Consider the following 16,779-nt stretch of genomic DNA (forward strand, 5'->3'; position numbering starts at 1 on the left):
GACCTTCTGGTTACAGATACGCTTCCCAACCCGCTGAGCCACAGTCGCCCTTACGGCCGCCCTAGCTTCAGCTCCCAGTGCAAGAAACCTCAGCTTCTGTCAGAATTCAAACCGACCCAGGACGAGCAAAATACAACAGCAGGAGCTGAGCTTCTAACAGCAAAGGGAGAAAAACTCACAAAACAAAGCAAAGTTTCTGAAAGATGATGAAATGAGACAACAAAAAGCTCACAAAGACACGCGACGCGAGCATCAAGCTACACCCCTAAACAATCAGAGACACAAAAGTATCACAAAAAAGAAAAAAGAAATGGCCACAAATGCCAAAACTCATTTAAAGTGAAGCAATATTTCTCCAAAATGCCAAAGTGGGACAACAAATTGACCAAGAAGACATGAAGAAATGCAAAAAATACAAGAACATATGAACATTTGTCACATCAGTTTAGGCGTGGGAATTTATTTCCACTACCAGTACTTCCTACTGGTCCATCTCTGACACAGTGGTCTGCATAATGTATGTGTGGGAACACAAACAGTGGAGGAATTGTGTTGCCAATGGCATTAACCGCATATACAAAAGCGACCAGTGAACCTCTCTCTGCTGATGTCGTTGCCCCAACTTGTTTAATATAAGTTAAAGTAATAGTGTGGTAAGTTGTAACATCATACAGCCAACGGCTAAAACATTAGCACTAAAGACCTGCACAGAATATATCCCCATAGACGTACAAATAACATAATTTAAGTTTGATGAGTTTAAGTGCAAATCAGATAATGCTATTAGAAATTGAAATAAAGTAGAAAAACTTACTTTTTGGCATACAAATTACTTTTTTTCATGTTAAATTGTCTGTGTTTGACAAAATGTGCTGATTTTTCACATGTGATAGCAGAACTGAATTGGGCATGCACAGGATGAGTCACATCATTCCTGCCATTCAGGACATTTACCTCCAGCGATGCCTCCGTAAAGCACACAGCATCATCAAGGACCACAGCAGCACATCAGCTGTTCTCCCTGTTACCATCTGGCAGACGTTACAGGAGTCTGTCTGCTCGACTACAAGACTTAAAAACAGTTTTTACCACCAAGCCGTACGACACCTCAACCACAACACTTAAACACACACAACACAGCACTCAGAAGCTACCCTGCAGCTTCACAAGTACTCTGTTTAATCTGCACTGGTCACTTCACTTTATTGTTATTGATATTTATATTTAAAGTGCAATACTGTAATTTTCTGCTGCTCATTCCTGTGCAATATCCCATCTGCCCTCCGTCATATTTCTTTTCAAGATTTTCTTATTTAATCACTAGTGTACATATATTTATATTTATAGATACATATATATTTAGTCATCTTTTCTCTTTTACCATGTCTCTCTAATATTTAGCTCCTTACTATTTTTATATTTTTATATTTTATTTTATTATATTTTACTATATTTTCTGTACTGTATCATGCTGCTGAGTGACTGCTGCTCGTCAAACACATTTCATTGCAATGTTGACCCTGTGCTAACTTGCATATGACAAATAAAACTTGAACTCATTTGTAACTTAGCCCTGATTGGAGAAATTGGAAGTGTTACAACTGACCCCGGTCTCCCCTAATAACTAATAATGATTAATATAATAACTATAATATTGGCCATATTATATTTACATTACCACAGTGAGATGACTTTAGTCTCATGAACAACATTAGCTAATTGTTATTTACTAGCTAATCTTAAATGACTGTTCAGTACAGAAAAGAAGCCCAACAATCATGTTTTACTGTCCTGTGGTCTCAGCCTCAGATACTCAACTAATCACACAAAGCTCGAGAGAAACAAACAAACAAATGAACAAAAGATGTTCTCCTTCATTTCTGTCAAACAAAGCTGTATGACACGTTTCCAGCGGTTGGTATCATGGTTGCTAGGCAACCTGGACAGCGCGACGGAGGCTAGACCGCGCATTTCACAAGCCTCGCACTTCCGCACTTCTCGTACTTATAGTACGCACCGTACGTAGTACTCGTAGTGCGCGTACTTCAAGCGTGCAGACCCTGAATTGGGAAGCAGACCATATGTGATAGACAAGAAATTCGCATGATCTGAGCATGCGCAGAATGTTCCACGGCGCTCCTTTGATCCTTTCAAACGATCACTGTGACGTCATATTCTTTGCCACGTCCTCAAATAAAAGAGCTCGTTTAACGGTTTACTTTGGGGCATTTTCAAAAAGCTAATACACTGTGACACTGTGCTTTTAATTTAATTTAATTTTTAATTTAAAAAAATGGCACAGGAAATGTTAAATGATTTACTCCCTGTACCAAACATTGATGAGAAATTTCGCAGACTGAGTGCTACAGCGGATCGAATAATACAGAATTTGATTAGTAAGGTAGATAAACTCACACAGGAGAACGCCCAGCTTAGAAAAGTTAATGCAGAACTCAAGGAAACTGTGGAGACCTATTCTTGGTGGTGTCATGGCCTACTTAAAGTAGGTTTGGGTCTCGCCACAGTGGCCATTGGTGTCCCTGCAGCTTGCTGGGCCATCTCAAAGCTTTTTGGCTGAGTGGGGTCTCGCTCTGTGGGGTCATGATTATTATCAGGGGTGCACACAAGTGGTCCGCAGGTGCGCATGCGCTGTCAAAATAAAAGACGCACACCAGATAAGAATTTGCAACGCGTGTTTGCTTACATAAAATTTTCTGGAGGAGGACAGAGTTTGTTCAGATCTCTTCAAGATGTGGAAGATTCTCGGATAAGTGGATGCAGGAGGTGAGCTGGCTTCAAACAAATGATGAACGCACAGAGATGTGCTGCAGAGTCTGCCGTGAAAATCATTTGTTTGAAGCCAGCTCACCTCCTGCATCCACTTTTCCGAGAATCTTCCACATCTTGAGGAGATCTCACCTTATCTTCCTTATCTTGCGTGTTGCAAATTCTTATCTGGTGCGCGTCTTTTATTTTGACAGCGCATGTGCACCTGCGGACCTCTTATGTGCACCCCTGATAATAATCTTATTTTATAAAATTTTTATAAAACTTAATCTTATAAATACGCTGTGCTCTCCTTTATGTTTGATTTAATTTCGCCCCTCAAACCCCAACCAGTCGTGGCAGAAGACCGCCCCTCCCTGAGCCTGGTTCTGCCAGAGGTTTCTTCCTGTTAAAAGGGAGTTTTTCCTCTCCACCGTTGCCAGAGTGCTTGCTCATAGGGGGTCATTTGATTGTTGGGGTTGAATTTTTAGATTTCTTTTAATTGGCTTGAACTGAAAAATCTAAAAATTCAGCTGAGGGGTTCACATACTGGAGAGCACTGCATTTGTTAACTGCCCCTTTTTTTATTTGTAGATTTTGTAGTTAGCAGCAAATGAAAATAAATAAAACACATTTTTTAAAAAAATCTGCTACTGCTCTGTGTGTTTACTTCAGTGAACACTTGTATGTTTTTGTGTTAGAAGATTATAGATTGTCCAAACATGTGAGAGTTTTTAAATCAGCACTGCATGAGATGAACTGTTCTGTGGGGTCTTTGCAGTATTCAGCCCCTTCAGGTGACTGTTGTTGTGACTGCAGGTAACATTTGGACAAAAGTCTTATGACTCCGTTTTTAGGGTTTAATTAGGTTAAATATTTAACGAGTCAATTCGAGAATTCAAGACATATTTATCACTGAAATGACAGGTGAGAACAGACGGAGGGGGAGTACATGTTTGTTTCTTCTTTTTACGTTTCAGAGAAAACTAATCGGTGTAAGATAAAACAATAGACGTCACTCACACATCAGAGTCCTTTTACATATTTTAATAATGGAAAATCTCTATTTTCATTGTTTGTTACGTGCACACACTGCATCACATGTTTATAAGCATTTTTGGTTTGTTCCACAGTTTTCAGGAACCTGTTCAGTGCATCCCAGATCCTGTTCTGTTGCTCTCGAGTGTTCACACATACAGTACATTCACATGCTTAAGTTTGACCTTAACAATTAACAGCCTTGTCCCTGATGCTCAAATTTAAAAACAGGAAGTTTCATCAATGATATGGTGAAAAAATCTGAACTTTATCACCTTTTGATCTGAAAAGTTACTGGTAATATATAACCTAACTTCCCCAGAAGCTGGTAAAGAAGTTGGACTCACTAGGAATAAACACAGCCCACTGCTGTTCACCTGCTAACACATGACTGCAGAGTACAGCTCAAATCACATCATCCAGCTTGCAGGTGACACAACAGTCGGGGTCTCATCGCCAACAACGATGAGTCTGAGTACAGAGAGGAGGTCCAACACCTGGTGGACTGGAGTGAGAACAACAACCTGTCTCTAAATGTTCAGAAGACTAAAGAGATTCAATTCAATTCAATTTTATTTATATAGCGCCAAATCACAACAAAAGTCGCCTCAAGGCGCTTCATAGATACAGAGAAAAACCCAACAATCATATGACCCCCTATGAGCAGCACTTTGGCGACAGTGGGAAGGAAAAACTCCCTTTTAACAGGAAGAAACCTCCAGCAGAACCAGGCTCAGGGAGGGGCGGGGCCATCTGCTGTGATTGGTTGGGGTGAGAGAAGAAAGACAGGATAAAGACATGCTGTGGAAGAGAGACAGAGGTTAATAACAGATATGATTCAATACAGAGAGGTCTGTTAATACATAGTGAGTGAGAAAGGTGACTGGAAAGGAAAAACTCAATGCATCATGGGAATCCCCCGGCAGCCTACATCTATTGCAGCATAACTAAGGGAGGATTCAGGGTCACCTGGTCCAGCCCTAACTATATGCTTTAGCAAAAAGGAAAGTTTGAAGCCTAATCTTAAAAGTAGAGATAGTGTCTGTCTCCTGAATCCAAACTGGAAGCTGGTTCACAGACGAGGGGCCTGAAAACTGAAGGCTCTGCCTGATTCTCGCGTCGCGTGTCTTTTTGTTGTCTCATTTCATCATCTTTCAGAAACTTTGCTTTTTTTATGAGTTGTTCTCCCTTTGCTGTTAGAAGCTCAGCTCCTGCTGTTGTATTTTGCTCGTCCTGGGTCGGTTTGAATTCTGACAGAAGCTGAGGTTTCTTGCACTGGGAGCTGAAGCTGCTGGCGTACTACAGGAAGTGACTGTAGCTGTGATATAAATGAACTTCTCATCCCGAGGCCGTTGCCGAATCGCGTCCAACGGGTGGAGGAGAAGGTGTGTGGATGTTCAGGAGACGTGGAGTGGAGCTGGAGGCAGGTGTAGAGGCTTCACGTCCACCCCCGAACCGCTGCTGAACCTGTCTTACATAAAGAGTGTTACGAAAGCTAGTCAACGATCTGCTTTGATTCACACGAGCCCGGTCATGAGTCACTTCCACACGGCTGAAAAAGTAAGAGAGGAGCTGCGGTTATGTCATCATAGGCTGGTGGATGGTCGCAGTGCAGCATCAGCAGCGCTGTGGGCTGATCTGAGTGCACTTCACTGTTCCTCCACACCAACGTGCCTGCATTTCACTTCTTCATGTATCCTTTCAGGTCGAGTCGACACGTCGTTAGCTTGTACCTGTCACACCTGCGCTGCGTTTGTGTACATGTGAACGAGCTCACTCCACTGAGATGCTCTGGAGGAGGCGTGTCGGTCCAAACTCTAGTTTGCCAGGTGTGCTCAGGTATGCAGTTGTTGTTCCTGCCCTCAGACACATCTGGCCAATCAGCAGACAGGATGGTGTCATGCGGCTTGTAGCGGCTTTCGTTGGCGCTTCCTCTGTGTGAAAAGAAACAAGCTGCAGGTTTACAAACTCAGCAGCTGATTCCCAGCAGACGTTTGTTTAGTTTGATTTCTGTGAACAGTAAGCCCCTCCCACGCCTGGCTGGCCGGCCTCTAGTGGACATTTCAGGCTCCGCTTTCTACATCAGGGGTCGGCAACCCTGGTTAACTGATGACACGACCATAGCTGGATTGGCCATCGGGCATTTGCCCAGTGGGCCGGAAAGGGGAGGCAGGAGGAGCAGAGACCCGAGGCGGCCGCCGGTCTGAGTGTGAACTGAACTTCAGGTAATACGTTATGACCTGCAGTCTATCTGGGTCAGATATAAACCAAGTTTAGGTGGAGTTTATTTTCATTATTCTGACTTTTTACAGTCAGTTACAATAACTCGTACTGCTACTAGCTAGCATGACGGAGTTTCTATACAGCTGGGTGGTGCTATGATGTTACTGATAGTGAACTTTATTCATAAGGTTAGTTAGTAGAGTTTCCAACCGTCCGGTAAAAAATGGAATCGTCTCGTATTCAGAGAAAATATTACGCGTTTCATGTTGAAGTGAGAAGAAACAGTTTGTCCCGGACTTCAGCTACAATGAAAAAGACACAAAGCTGGATTTATTCTGTGTCTTTGCTGCACAGCTGCCTCTTCTTCTTTCATTCTCTCCTGTTTCTACTTCAATCATGAAACTGATCAATGATCAGCTGATCGTCTCTCTTGTTTGTTTATCGTTCACTTTGCGCCAGAAACAGGAAACCAGCGATGTCGCGTTAAACAACAGCAGCACGTTTAAGCTTGATCAGCTGTTGTTAGAATTTATTTAATATTAATTTCTAGGATCAGCTGATGTTTGCTGGAGCCACAGCTGTAAAGCTGCTGGTCATGATGGTTTGGATATGTGGTGAGAGGGAAACATGAAGATGAAACCAGGAGATGTCCTTACTGAATCATCAGAGCTGAACAGGTGATGGAGAAACAGGTTTACCTTTTAGGTGACATGAATGAGTTGAAGTTATGAACTGTTTCTGAGAGACAAATAACACCAGGATCCTTTTCTAAGTAGCTGACAGCTGATAGCTGTGCAGGGGCGGGTCTAGCAAAGTGTTGCAGGGGGGCAGGTAGGGCATTAACAGGGAGAGGGGGGCACAAAGAAATACTTTTCTTTCTTATTCTCATTTAAAATGTCTCAGTTTTAACAAATAATTATCTGAATCTTACAACCAAAGTTTTTATCTGACGTAAAATGTATAGAAATCACACATATACCAACAAGACTGTACATCACTGTCACCACAGCGTTTCTTATCAGTGTTGTGAGGAGACCATAAACAGCATTTGTATTTTCTGTTGTTCAGTTCATTTGTTGTTATGAATAAAAAGTCTTTTTTTGTGTCAAAATAGCTGATAACTATTTGCTGACAGCTGCAAACATCTGCGAACAAATAATCTATAAAGTTGTTATGTTAAGTGTGTAACTGTTAATATAGAGCGTTATTACATTTATTGCTAATGCAGTCATGCAGCAGGAAACTTTAGATGCCCTCATCATCAGAAAGGTGCTGACCCCTGCTCTACATAAAGCAATAATATTTTTACCACCATCACGTGTTAACCCAGCGTTGTTTTGTGTTTATTTGAGGTCGTTTTACGTCTCTGCTGACATTTTTGAGGTCATTGTTTTGTTTTGTGTCTCTTTCCCTTCTATTGGTGATCATTTGAAACGCTCACCTCAACGTTCATCAGTGTCTTTGCTAACCCAGAGATGAGCGTCACAGCCCTGTAATGTCACCCACTGGCGTCCCGGATATTTTCAGGTAACCCTGTTTGGTTTGTGAGCCAAAGCTTGGTCGTCGGTCTGCATCCACACACACAGCTCCTCAGGTATCCAAGTATAATCCTAGAATTTCATCACTTTGGTGGTGTGTTAGCACAGTGACCTCACAGCACATGTCTTGGGTCACATGAAGGCTCCAACAGCACAAGCACGGTGCAGAGGTCCAGTTCAAGCAACGCTAGCAGCCGCAGCCGTTAGCGTGGAAGTCTGACTCAGGTTTGGAGCCAGCTTCTAGTGGACATCAGAGGAACTGCAGGCTCACCATCCACTGCATGTTTCAGCGCTGAGAGTGAAGCAGCAGCCTGACGGGATCGGGAGCAGATTTACTGGGATTCAGTGTCAAATAATTGTGCTGCCACACAGTCATGGAAACCTGCTGTCATCAGGAAAAGAGCAGAAGATGATGTTCGCTGTCAAAGCTCAGTTTGCTCTGCTACAGCTTTACTTTGCTCTTTACTTCAGCAGCCATAATCACAGTTATTAAAGAATGGGTGGCACACACTCTGTACACTGATAAGTGCTCTGAAACCAAGAAAACGTCCCAATGAGGACCTGTGTGCACGCTGACAGAGATCCAAACCAGATCTGGGGTCTTGGTGTTTTTTTAACACGTTTACACTCAGATCTGAAGTTTCATCTGAGGAGAGCAGAAACAGCCAGAGCTGCTTTTCAAAGCCGAGCAGGCGCTTAGGAAAACTAATCGACACACAGCGCGGAGACGATAATGCAGTTAGCAGCATCTAATGAGGCCAGGAAGTCATTACCCAGCAGATGATGGATCTGCTGCTCTCTGATTGGGTTAGTGTCAGTCACAGCACCGAGCCATCTGATTGGTCCGGGCTCAGTCGGCGGTGGAGGACAGAGGTCTTCCTGGATGTCTGCGAGTATCACGGCGATGTTCTCACCTTGGTCCTGACAGGTTCGCGTCTCTTTGTGGTTTTAGCTCGGTGGGGTTTTCTGGAGTCTTACTCGAGGTTTGAGTCACAGTCCCATCCACCCTGACCTCCATCCTACCTTCATCTGACTTTTATTTATTCTACTGCACGTGATCAGGATACGAACTTTTAGCATAATGAACGTGAGTCCTAATTCAGACTCGTGTTGCAAAGTGAAATTCTTCCAGTTTTAAGGAGAGAAGGATTAAATCTGGCTGAGGCTGGAGAGGTGGCGAGGTCGTTTCCAAGCCTTCAGAATAAAGTAGAGTTAGTGAGGATACCTGCTGTTCGATTTGAAATGGAAATAAAGTGCAGAACACCTGAGTTACGTCTCTGCTTCCTCACCTGTGCACGCAGGCCTGATGATGTTTACCTGCACGTGTTAAACGTCACAGTTTTATGTTTTACAGTCCGACTGCTCCCGAGTTTCATGTTTTCCTGCACATGGTTTTAGCAGCAAAGGCAGCTGCCTGGTCTCTGCTTCACAGATGAAGTGCAATCGTGGCGAGATGTGCTGCTGTTTAACATCCTTCAGCCTGCTTCACTTTGTCACACAGTTTAACTGATTTATAATCAGCAGGTCTGAAAAAAAGAGGTTAATCACAGTGAATGTGTGATTTCACGGGGGGGGGGGGGGGGGTAATGACTTTTTCACACGGAGCAGGTAGGTTAGTCAGCACTACAGAAAAAAACAACACGTGACAAAGGTGTTTAAAAATATAGACTTTTTAAACCACCACTAGAGGGCGCTGCTCCTTGAACATGAACAGAGGTTTTGTTCTCCTGTGTGTGAATACTTTTAGAGAAAACTTCAACGCAAACCAGTTTTGCTTTTTATGATTTTTTTTATGTCTTGTTATTGTTGTAACTTTAATATGTTTGATAAAAACACGTCTAACCTTTCCTGTATAAATAAAGGTTACATAAAAAAATCTGACTGCTGTGTGTGTGTGTGTGTGTGTGTGTGTGTGTGTGTGTGTGTGTGTGTGTGTGTGTAATAATCATTTCCTATACATGCCTGTTTTTGATAGATGGATGAAAGTGAGTGATGGAGGTCAGACTAAACAGTTCACAGGTGCTTCACCCTGCGTGACCAGCAGGTGGGGCTGCTGCGCCGCTGCTGCAGTTCCTGCACCCAAGAAGTATGTTTACTGAGAAACAGAGAGAGTATGATGTGAAAAGCCCTGACTGAAGAAACATGGATGACTTAATATGATATGAAATAATATCCTCACAGGAAACAGATGAGCCAAAATTGAGCAAACATTAAAGAGAAATAAACCGAGCAGAACAAAACAAAGAGTGAACATCCTGGTGTTGAGATAATGCTCATCAGACATGAGAGAAAAGAAGACTTTCATATTCTAGGGCAGGGGTCTGCAACCTTTAACACCCAAAGACCCACTTGGACCCAGTTTCCACGCAAAAGAAAACACTGGGAGCCGCAAATACTTTTTTACACGTAAAATGAAGATAACACTGTATATATTGTTTTTACCTTTATGCTTTGTGTGAACAACTAAAGTAAGTAAAGTTTATTTATTAAGCGCTTTTCACAGACAGGCAGTCACAAAGCGCTGTACACAAATATTAAAATAAACAACACAATCAACAGACATTATACACAATGTAAAAGATCAAATGTAAATAATGTAAAGAATATAAAACACGTAGATCAACAAAAGGCTTGTTTGAACAGAAAAGCTTTTAACTGCTTTTTAAAAGAATCCACAGAGAAACTAAGGTGTGTTGCTTATGAAATCCATGAAGTGCTGCAGAGAAAATTACATTTTATTTATGTAATTAACACATTTTGAACTCTTAAAGAAATATAACAAAAGGAAAGCTGAACTAAAATGATCCAGCAAACAAAAACTGTTATATCGCCTTTGGGCTTTTGGAGCCTTGACCTGACTTTTAAAAAGTAATTGGAAAAAAAGCTCTATGCTGCTAAAAAATAGATATTTGCAAAATTCTGCCTAAATATGTATTTTACCTGTTTAATGTGTGTGGCGGGGCGTGGTCTGCAGCACCGCTGCAGGGGAGGCGGACGCACCTGAGTGGCGCCGCAATCACGCCACGCCGCCTTAACGTCTGTGCTCTCTCTGCTGTTGTTGGTGTGTGTCGAGCTGTGAGCTGCAAAGCTACAGCCGGCTGTGTGCGTACAGCAACCGTGTGTGAAAAGTGGTCAATAAAGAGATGCTGAAAAGCGTGTTCATGCAAACATCGTCGGGTCTGCTGTGATATGTTTACAATAAGACTTCTGCTCCTGAACCTCTGCGCACAGCGTCTGCAGATCAGGCTGTACGAAGTCACTTTCATCTTTACAGGACTGTAAGCTGTCGTCTGTGAGGCGTGAGCGTGTTTGTTTTAACATGTTCACGGTGGAGAACAGCTGCTGACATTATGTGGATCCAAAGATCCATAATTGGCCTACCTGGGGTTGAAAGTCTCGATAAATGCACGCCGTTTCGGCGGGTACACCAGCTTCCACGAGTGTGACGCTTATTTTGAGCAATGAAAAAATAATAAGATATAATTTTATTTTTATATTTCAATATCACAATAATCTTCCAATTTAGAACTACAAGTTAAAAAAGAACTAACATAAATAAAATACACTTCAGCTAAATACTTACATTTATTTTCCCAAACCACCCGGAGCCGCAAAATAAAGACTAAAGATCCGCATGCGGCTCCGGAGCCGCGGGTTGCCGACCCCTGTTCTAGGGAAATAGAAACTGATACTGTGCTGGAGGGCCTTTTCTGGTCCACGGGTCAGTGTTTGGACCCCAGCAGACGAGCAGGAAGTCAGGAACAGTCTGATGTGTTTGACTGTGTCACATCCCCCTCTAGTGGCTGTTTTTTAGTCAATGCATCCACTTACAGAGCTAAAAGTAGAAACAATAGAAACACATTGAGGCTGCAGCTTTACTTAGTTTGTAATACAGAAAACAGCAGAACTCCGAGTCCTCCGGCCTCCAGCTGTGAGACGGCGACAGCTGCTCTTCTATCAGTCTATTGATAGATCAATCAGTCTATTAATCGAGCCATCTCTCTAAAGTCAGGTCACAGTTGGCTGTAACGACCCCGAACAGAAATATCAAACTGGCCCCGTCTCAAACCAGGAACACACATCAAATATAGAAATGCAATAGGTACCTCAGTTTTGGTGATGGACCACTTCCTGTGGGGGGTGGATGCCACAAGTCCCGCCCCCAGGATCAAAGGGGTCTCCAACACCTGGCTCCTGGGGTCACTCGGGGCTGACGGTGCAGAGGCCAGGCTTGTTTCACTTTTTGTGTCGCCCCGTCTTCATTCATCACCCTCATGTTTCCTTTTTTTCACTTCCTGTTTCCTCTCTTTCTTCCCTCCTCGCCTATGCAGTCTCCACCGTGTCTGTGTCCCTCCTTTCGGTCATCATCAGTCATGGGTACACCTGTCCAGCACTTTTCTGGGATTGCTGACCTCTCAGGTCTTCGTCTGCCTCACAGTCACCTACTGTCAGTGTCCCTCATGAACCTGGACAGATGATGTAGATGTTGTTAATCTCTGTGTGGAAACTGCAGATTCACACAGACTACAAACACGTGAAGGAGAAAGAAAGAAAAAGCGAGGAACACGAACGAACAGATTATAAGTTGTGTTTGTTTCACGAGCTAGCGTGAGACCGTGCTGGAAGTTTCCTGTGTGTAATAACAGCTTATTGCTACCAGGCTAAGACCTATAACAGACCTATAACAGCTACGGGTGCTTTCTAAGGTTACATAGAGCCCCTGTAACATTTTACTCAGACATTACCCAGCCACTGATGAAACTCTGCCCCCTGCTGCTGAAAGCTTTAATTACAATTTGCGGGGTAATTACAAAAAGGGGCTTTAACAGCTGAGGCCAAGGGCAGGAAAATATGAAAGCCTGAACAATAACTGTGCGTGACGACATCATAAAATGAAGAAGCACGTCAGATTTGTTTCCCGTTTGGCTTCTGTGAGCTTATTCTGTGGTCACATTCCTCCACGGAGTTATTTATTCGTTTCTCTGGAAGCAGGAGAGAAGGGGCCTCCTCCTCCTCCCTTTCCTCCACAAAGTGCAACAGTCCGGCGGGTCCAGCAGCGAGCAGCCGAACGAGGAGGCTGAAGGGCGGCGTGCTGCGCGGAGCTGGTCGGTAACACAACAACACAACAAAGTGCTCCGCTCCGCCGCCGAGTTTCACGGTGTGTGTGTGTGTGTGTGTGACTTTCTCTCCATAGAGTTTCACTGAGTTTACATCCGGGTTTTTTCCCTAGGCAATGGGAGTCGCAGCACCGCCGTTCCTTAGGCAAAGTGAAATAAATTCGCCGCACCGACACAAAAAGTAGTCCGCTTCCCGAACACATCCCCCCCGCGCCTCGGCTCGCTCATCGGCCCGATTTAACGAACTTTAACGGCCATAAGGACCGACATCGACCGCTCCCCGGCGGATAAGCGAGCTCCCGCCGGAGCCGCGAGGAGTTTTTGTGCCCCTTCGTCCAGCTCCGCGGCGCAGGGATCTGTGATGTGCTGAGGCTGAGCTGAATGAGATTGAAGAAGAGTTCTTCTTGTTTTGTAGCTTCAGTTTCTCTCTTTTTACACAATTTCCACTAAAAGTCACCCCGAAACACGACAGCTGGGTCCAGCCCCGCGGGGAGGAGGCGGCCGGGCTGTGTGTGCGCCTCTGTTTCACCGCGGATCGGCTTCTTACACACATATATATTTAATTAATCCAGAGGAGGACTGCTGCTGAGTAAGTGCACATTGGGCTTTTTAATTTCATAACTTTAATTTTCCCTGCTGTCAAACTTTACGCGTCTCCTGCGGCCGCCCGTGGTCGAGTGTCTGCGGCTGTTTGCGGGCAGGTGTGCGGGGCTGTCGGCCGGTGTGTGTCCGCTGTGTTCCCGTGTGTTTCTGTGTGTTTAGCTGCTCTGTTTCTTATTCTAGGAGTTGATATTCTGGAGGACAAGGGGCCGATGTAACTTGGACCCACCGACGCCTGCTCGCTGTCAGGGCTTTTTTTCTTGACTCTTGTAAAAAGATGGCGTCTTTCGGGACTGTTGGAGCCCGATTCGAGCCGTGCCCCCGGCCCCTGCCGCCCCTCGGCCGCCGTGTTTTTTTATCTTTGATGGAAGTTGTTATCAGCGTGGCTGCTGGCTGCGTTAGCTCCGCGCGGCTAACAGGATGGTTAGCATTAGCGGCTACGGCTAACGTTATCCACTTGTTCTCAGCCTCAGACGGAGCAATGTCGGACGGTTTTTTTCACACCGAAACACCGAAAAACAGCCCGTAAACCGCGACGATTCTCCCAAACAGGCGACCGGGGGGCTCTCCGAGGGGGGACCGAGCGTCCACAGGGCCGCAGAGGCTTAATAACACGGTTATAAAACATTAATTTGTCTGCCCGAAACAAAAACCCACTTTTCAGTGTTTGAACTCCCGCAGCAGCAGAAGAAGAAGCACTTGGCGGCTTTCATCTTGAAACCCTCCATTTTAGCTTCATTTCTTCCCTTTTCGGGCCCTCTGCGGAGGCACGCGGGGCTGCTCGGGGAAGTTTATCCCGACAACTTGGCGTCCCACCCGGGGAGCAATTACTCCAATTAACCGGCGGCCTCCACAGCCCGCTAACAGCCGCCGAGCACCTCCGCTCAGGTGCTGCACGTATGGACGCTTCTCAGGTGGACCGGGACCCCCCACCCCAACACTATAGGTCCCAGTACTCAGGGCCCCCAGCTCGCGCTGCAGGCTGGAGCACAAAGTACTTTTACTCATCGCTTATGCTGTACTACTGTACCTCGGGGTGGGATAGAAGTACTCGAGTATTTTTGCTTTCTGTTGCTTTAAATCTGTCCTGCAGTAAATTTAGACGTGTAACTAAAAACACCAAACAGTAAGTCACAGTACTTTGTTTCAGGATGTAACAGTTACTTTTTTATTAATAAGTAATGCACTACTGCTGTAAGTAAGGGCTGTTTAAAGTACTCGGTTAATAGAAGTATTCAAGTATTTCTGTTTTCACTCCGTGTGTACTAACGAAGCCTTTTAACAATGTACTACAGTAAATCAGAGTACTTTGTTTCCTATGCCAGACTGAAAGTACTACTTTATTCATTAGTTACGCAGCACTACGAAGTGCAGTTTAAAGTACTTTGAAAGTGAAAGTACACAAATATTTTTATTTTCACTCTAGTACATTTCAGATGGAAGTACTGCAGTAATGAAGCTTTTTTTAAACAAAGTACTTCAGTAAGATCTAATTCAAAGTACTTTTTAATAATTAGTAATACAGTCGTATAGTTTTGGACTTGGAAAACTGTGTTTCCTCTTACTGTTGTACTACACTTCAGAGGGACACACTGCAGTAATGAAACTTGTACTGCAGTGTGACCCTCGTCCTGTGGTACACGGTGCTCTTTAAAGTACTTTTTAATGTGTACTGCTATATCTAAGTGCAGTTTTAAAGTATGTAGATAGTAGAAATATTCAAGTGTGTACTAATGAAGCTTTTTAACAATGTACTACAGTAGATCAGAGTACTTTGTGTCACATTTCAGACTATAGTACAAAGTAGCTTTTATGAACTAGTAATAAAGTACCACTAAGTACAGTTTTTAAGTATTTTGATAGTTGAAGTACACAAAAATCCTTATTTACATTCTGAAGTAAATTTCAGAGGGAAGTACTGCAGTAATGAAGGTTTTTAAATACTTTGTTTCAGGCTGCAGTATAAAGTTGTTTTTACCAGTAAATACAAGTACTATTTCTGGGTTAATGATTACATTTTCTAGTACTTCAAATGTGTACTCCACGAGATTTAAAGAGTAACTGTACTGTACAAATGAAACTTTTTGAATAGCAAAGAGTAACTGGGAGTACTTATCGTAGGATCAGGCTGTAGTTTGTAGTACTAAAATACATTTGTTACAGTTTTTATCAAGTTTAAGGTATTTGTAAAATGGAACTGCAGTACTATTTACATTTCTGGTACGTTAAGCGTGTACTAAGCGAAGTGGTGGATTCATTAGTAAACCAAAGTACTTGTCCCATGTTATAGACTGCAGTTTAAAGTACTTTGTAATGCAGTACTACAATGTATAAGTACATTTTTGAATGACCTGGACCATGGAGTACTTTGGTGTTTATTTGTCCTCTTGTGTACTTGTACTGTACTTAAACTATAAGATGGAAGTAAGTCTTTTTTTACTAATTAGTACTACAGTACTACTACTAATAACTAAGGTTTGAGGTACTGTACATGTACTGCGCTAGACTGCATTTCAAAGGGAAACTTTTTACTACTGAATACTGCAGTTTTAATAGTTGTATGTACTCATAAAGCAGAGTATTAGTAGTTTTTGTTTCTCTGTTCTTGTATTCTACAAGAGTTTTGTTACTGCAGGTACTTACAAAAGTACTTTGAGTCCCTTTGTCTCAGGTTTCAGGCTGTGTTTAAAGTACTTTTATCAGAGTACTACTGAACTTAAATACGTGTTTGAGCTGCTCAGAAACTGGAAGTACTTCAGTTTTATTCTCTTAGTACTACTAAAGCTTTTCAGTGACAGTTGTATAATGGAGTACTTTCCCCTGTTTTTAGTTTTCAAGTACTTGAGAAGTAGATTCCTCAAATACTAATACTGCATAGAGATACTTTACTTCAGTAGGAAGTATCAGAGTAATACTTTAAACTACAGCACAGAAAATCACAGTACTTCATGACTCAGGTGTTGAGTTTTGGACATGAAGTACTTTCTACTAAATTAGTAATACGGCACTACTGCATCTTGTGTAGTATTGAGGTACTTGGAAAACGGGTCTAGTTGTTAAATCGTGTACTTTTAAAAACAACAGACCGGAGTACTGTGAGTCAGATTCAGCAGTACTACATGTATTTAGTTTATATGTTTATGTACTTGGAAAAAAGGATCCGAGTACACGGCTGCAGTCTGTCTGTGCTTTACAGTAATGACGTAGTATTTTTCTCTAGGTTAATAATAATAAGTACTTCAAAATAGTTAAGTACTATAGTTAAGGTACTTTTTCCCTCTGAATGAGTTCACATGTAGTATGAACTAATGCAGTACTTTGTAGTATTAATGGAGTTGGTTAAACTTGAAGGAAAGTCAAAGTACTTTTTGTTTCACTGCACAGTTTTTGTGTAATTACAGTTTTTAAAGTACAACACAGGAAATCAAAGTACTACTAAGAAAAAGTACTTCACGCCACAGCCTGAAACTCAGTACAGGAAGCTAAAATACTCTTGT

At 42.9% G+C, this 16,779-nt stretch overlaps 1 protein-coding gene across 9 annotated transcripts in view; it reads left to right on the top strand.

Annotated features, from left to right (window-relative positions):
• Nucleotides 1–16,779, top strand: part of phf21ab (PHD finger protein 21Ab) — a 41,383-nt gene that overhangs the window by 3,375 nt on the left and 21,229 nt on the right. For 4 of the 9 annotated variants that reach the window (XM_085168872.1, XM_085168873.1, XM_085168869.1 and 1 more), the window contains exon 1: nucleotides 12,801–13,271. The exons of 1 other annotated variant lie outside the window; for it this stretch is intronic. The gene's annotated coding sequence lies outside the window, so the exon portion shown is untranslated. Of the gene's footprint in view, nucleotides 1–12,798; nucleotides 13,272–14,150; nucleotides 14,277–16,779 lie in introns of those variants that run through there. 4 more of the 9 variants (XM_085168865.1, XM_085168867.1, XM_085168871.1 and 1 more) reach the window with 3 other exon arrangements.

This window comes from Neolamprologus multifasciatus, chromosome 7, assembly GCF_963576455.1.
Source record: "Neolamprologus multifasciatus chromosome 7, fNeoMul1.2, whole genome shotgun sequence".
Lineage (NCBI taxonomy): Eukaryota > Metazoa > Chordata > Actinopteri > Cichliformes > Cichlidae > Neolamprologus > Neolamprologus multifasciatus.